Source organism: Acyrthosiphon pisum, chromosome A1, assembly GCF_005508785.2.
Source record: "Acyrthosiphon pisum isolate AL4f chromosome A1, pea_aphid_22Mar2018_4r6ur, whole genome shotgun sequence".
NCBI classification, from domain to species: domain Eukaryota; kingdom Metazoa; phylum Arthropoda; class Insecta; order Hemiptera; family Aphididae; genus Acyrthosiphon; species Acyrthosiphon pisum.
Window position 1 is genome coordinate 4,439,315 of NC_042494.1, and position 5,864 is coordinate 4,445,178.

Below are 5,864 nucleotides of genomic sequence, written 5' to 3' on the forward strand. Positions count from 1 at the left end.
TATATTGTAAAATTCTAAAAGCTCAATATGAAAGTTATTTTTATCAATATTGTAAACAAACAAGTATATAATAATAAATAGTGTATAATTTAATAATAAACTGATTTAGTGAATATATAACAGCATTATTTATACACGTCTCATGTGCTATATAACAGATGTAAGGTCGGTACATTTATCCGGTAAATTCCAATAGTTGAATTTGAAAGTGTAGGCCATATTCTGCCATTTCGTTTTCTATCGAGACGCAGATTACCAAAGTTAATATTTAATGTTGTTTTATTTCATTTTGACACAGATTACATACTTATATGTAACTATTGGTGGTGCAAATTATAAGTACTAAATTTGGGTAAAATACCATATCCCCTTATTCTAACTAATATTTTATAATAATACCTATAAATATCATTACTATTTTACAGAATTATTAAAATAAATACATTTTTGTTAAACGTGTTAACCACTACCATAAATATAATATAATACATATATTCAAATTATTATAATTATTGTTATTTTAGATTCTAAGTGGAGCTTGAGTTTACATGATCAGAAATATTATGCTTCGATTTTCTACTTCAGTATCTAGTTCGATGGGAAAGTGAATCTAGTTAGTACATTTGGGATGTCAAATTTTTAAATTCCCAGTAGTTTTCAAAAGCGTCGGGAAATACCATACATTTTTTAGGCAAAACGGAAATTTTTACGCAAAATTAGTTTTCGACAAAATTGATTTTGGTTTTTGGTGCAACTCTAAAAAAATTACCGTAGATACATGAAAATTTCATTGAATGTTTATATTAGCATTTTCTAAGCACCATAATATTTTCAAAATATTTTAGCTTGTTTTTAGCTATTTAAGGACATTTTCAGTTTCCAATTTTTTTAGGTTTTTTTTTCTATAAATGTCAATACAATTTTATTGCAAAAAGCTCAAACATTTAATACGAGGCTCCTAAATTTTAAAAACCCATGGTCATAACCTTTTTTTATAAAGATTTAAAGTTCTAATTTTGACAAATTTTAAATTTTAAAATGTTTTAGTAACTATAGTTAAAAATGTATATAATGTTCAACTTTTATAGGATTGACAATTTAAAACAAGGATCCACGTAAATAGGTAAATTAATTATTTTATAGTTTAATCACAATAATATAATCAAATGTACTTAGTAATATATATAATGTTCTAACTGACCGTCTTAGGGCACACATCTACAACACATAACCACCTAACGGCCAAGAATAATCCCCCTATATACGAATTATGTGTAGTGGAATACTCAGTCAAGCACATATGAATTTAAGCCTAAAGTTCGAAGAGTCAAGAAACAAACACCACATACCACATCTACTAGGAGAAGCTCTACAACCAAACACCCATCAAATATTAACATCATAAAATTCTTAAAGATCGAGTTATACAATTTAATACAAGCATAAACTAAAATGCAGTGGCTATTGGTGTGGTGCGGTCCGTACACTCAACTGCGGAAATGCTCGAGTGTACCTACGTATCGGTCGATGTTGATAGCTTCCGATGACCACCTGGGATTTTTAGCGACAAGTCCTTGCCACACATATAAACGTGTTTCAACCAACCATTCCAACCGTTCCAACCCCCCCCCCCTACATGAAAAAAAAAAACTAAAATGCAAAATATATGTAAATAAAATGTAATTTAGAACTGATGGCCTGGTAGCCAATGTAACTAGGGATGTCACTATGATCAATAAACCAAATATAAAAAAATCTAAGGAGAAATTAAAAAAAAACAACAGATATGTATAATATTTTATTGTTTTGCTTATCGATATGTAATAACGTTTTTAAATATGCATATAATACATTAATGTATATATAATTATATAATAATGATAATAGTATTGTACTATTATAATATTAAAGTCATAGAAAAAATCAATTGTACCTAATATAAGTTCCCCGAGAAATATTTCCATCTGTTTTCATAAAAAATAAATGTCTTATTGGTCGTAACCAGTAGACTTGTTTTCCAACGCGTCGTTGCCGTAAAAAAAAAAAAAAATACTGCAAATAAACCTCAATGGGCACACCTTAAACGCCGAAGATTTAAAATTGTTTATTTGCTACTATATTGCTTGTGTTGTCGCGCGCGCAAGAAAATGACAAGCGTTTGGTTTTGTCAATGTAAAATGTTAAATGTGCCGTGACATGCTCGTTGACCTAAATACATATAAGGAGTCCGCGAACAGCATCGAAAAGTCTTGAGATGTTTCATTCAATATTTTAATAATTCGTATACGCATATTATAACTTATATTTATTTTTCTTCATGAAAAGCACTGCTTTCATTCGCATACATCGCACTTTAAGGTCACACTGCACGGCGGTGTTTTAATTAGCGCTAGTGCCACATAAGTATGATGATGTGCAGTGTGGCGATAAAGGAATTGCAGCTTAATACGATTCCAAGGACAATAATAATTATGCCGTATTGAAAAGTTAGTGCAAATATCTGAATCGCTCAATTGACTATCGTTGTTTTCTCGAAACATTGGGATCAGTAATGTGACGAAATCCACAGGGATCATGATCAATATTATGACGTTTCAAAATATAACGTCCAAGTGATGTAGGTACGCGAACATTATTATTAAGTATTAGTAGTTGATTGTATATCCTATATTGTATAAAATATATAATTCAAATCATAATATATACTCTATACTATAGTCTACAATATAATTTAATTTTAGGCCGTGTAAAAATAAACTAAAATGTATACTCGACATTTTTTATGTTTAGTATACGTCAATACTGAATACTATATATAGATACTTACTTGAGCGTTAATCAAACGTCTTACAGAGAAACTTAAACCATAGTTGTGACTTGTGGTCGTGTCGCGTGCAATTTTGACATCAAAGACCGCAGTGAATGAAAAGCGCACAATTATTTTGTCGATTAACAGTTTCCTAAAACAATGTACATAGAAACGCATTACATAGAAATCGAATCTAGGATCGAAAGGAAATGGGCTCTCGAGAATATAGAAATTGTGCTCTAATTTATAACAAAATGTGATGTTAACTTTTCCGAGGAAATAAAATTTCTGTCAATTGATTATTTACCGTTTTACATTCACAGCTGACTTACAATATAGTATTGCCTGCTTAATAGCTAAATATACACAGAACGTAAAGTGATGATAATATTATTACAATTGACTTATAAATTATTTTAGTAATAACTATTATAGTGATATTCGGACTTGAATATAATTAAATAAGTTAAATATATACTTTAATATGTACATTGCCTATATGGCTATATACAGTAGATGGCTTGACAAATAAAATTAAAATGTAAGTTCATGATATTACTATATAAATGATTTTACATGAACATAAAAATTATTAAATTGATTTCCTAATTCTCAAATGATGTATCATATGTATATTAGATACAAGTCAGTACGTAAGTATCTTAATTTTATTATCTATATTAACTATCAAGCCTATTAAATATGTTATTTTATCATTTTGGAGTTAATACTTACGCAAAATAAAATTATACACTAAGATTTTAATTATAAAGGTAAATATAAATTTTATTTTTATAATTTTGTGTATGCACTATGTAGGTATAATCAATTATAATATAATGAATATGGGTATTAAAGTTATTATATTATAAATTAAAATCAAGTCGCAGATTGCACACATTGATCACAAATATTTTTATGAGTTAGGATGGGTTAAATTTAAATTAATAAATATTGAAAAATAAATTGTTCAATAGATTATGTACTTTACGTCTTTACACAATACAATCATTTTTCACAAAATTATTAAAACGTAAAATAGCTATACGCCTATACTGATAATTGGGAAATAACTAATAATGAAGACCAAGGACTGCAGTGTTATTTTTTATTTCATTGATGTATTTTCATTTTTTTTTTTTTTTATCACTTAATTCCGTTTTAAAAGAATTATTAATCATCGTATATATTAACGGGAATATTTTTTTGAAAACAACTAAAATAGAATATTAACAACCCTGCAATAGCACATAAAATTACATTTTATGATCCGATAGATATTAGTAACCGTCCTTGAATAAAATACTATCTTTTTAACAACATTGATACAACAATAAAAAAATGTTATCGTTTAAATTGACGAAATCATAATTTTACCAGTTTTTTTTTTTGTCACATGATATACAATTATTTCCTATACCTACTCATATAGTCATATATTGTATGAAATCGAATGCTTTGATTAGCTTCATTTAACAATTTTCACGTTCATATTTTATCCTTTTATGTAACAAGTTGATATTGAACGAGAAACGTCAATTTGTAAATGTTGTGTCAGAAAAACATAAATAACTTATAAGGAATAATATTTTTTTTCATAATAATAGGTTCATTACACTAGCCGAACTTTTGTATACCTACTTACTATGATTATATAGTGTTTAATTTGAAATCCAGTCAAATAGACCGTTTGTAGATAGGTACTTCAATTTTCTAGTGTGTTAGTTCTTATCAAACATTTAAAATGTAAAGTGCATTGTAACGTTCTTTAATTAAATTAGATTATTGCCTACCTATTTATTAAAAACCCCATCACAATATATTATTCCAAAATGTATTACTTTTATTAATCACATCTGATATAATTCATCAGTTTTAAATGTAAATATATTATTATTTAAGGAGTACCCAAGGGCATCTACGGTGGGGGGAGGCAAGTAGGGGTAGTTGCCCCTTGGCTTTGTCTGGGTTGATTATCATAATCGATTATTGATGATTTTAATGTCTTAAAAATTCTAAATAGTGCACTTAATTATTTTTATTTTTAATATAAAATATGTAAACTCTAATATAAATTTGGTGTAAATTATAATATACATTTTAAACTTTTAAAGGATTGTAAAAAAGTTTTACAGACAGAACTGATTGTTTTAGACTTCTATAATCTGAAAAAAATTATTCCTTTTTTTATAGGTTTAAATCATATATTTATTATATGAATCATGCAAAACCATGTGCACATTTTATAGTAAAATTTAAAACTTTAATTTTAAAAACAAAAAGGCGGGTAAGTCGTGGATGTCGCTCTGCTGTACAGTAGGTTACAAGTGGGTTACTGTAATGGATGGAATTAAATTTGAATCCAATGATATTATATCATTGTATACGAAAAACGATTCTGAACGGAGATGATTTGTCAGTCTAGGATATATTATTTTTAAAGAAAAACTTATGGAGAACCTTGTACCAAATTTTAAAAACTTAGTTATAAAAGAAAAAATTTTTACGATTTTTCAACCACTAAATTACTTGCAAATTTTCGCAATTTTGACATATTTCGTATAAATTTGAACTTTAAATGCTTATAAATAAAAATTGTGACAATGTATTCCTTTTATTTTGCAACTGCTATTGTAAAAATATGTTAGGAGCCTTGTATTAAATTTCCAAATCTTAGAATTAAAAAGAAAAACTTTTATGAATTTCTGTCTAAGATAATTTGAACATTGCCGTAATTTTTACGTATTTAGTCAAAATTTGAACTTTAAATGCTTATAAAAAAAAAATCGTGACTATATATTTCTTTTATTTTTCAATTGCTATTGTAAAAATATATTATGAGCCTTGTATTAAATTTTGAAATCTTAGATATAAAAGGAAAATTTTTTATGAATTTCTAGCATAAAATAATTTACGAATTTTCGTGATTTTTACATAATATGTTGTCAAATTTGAACTTTAAATGCTTATAAATAAAAATTGTGAAATGTATTCCTTTTATTTTGCAACTGCTATTGTAAAATATGTTAGAAGCCTTGTATTAATTTCCAATCCT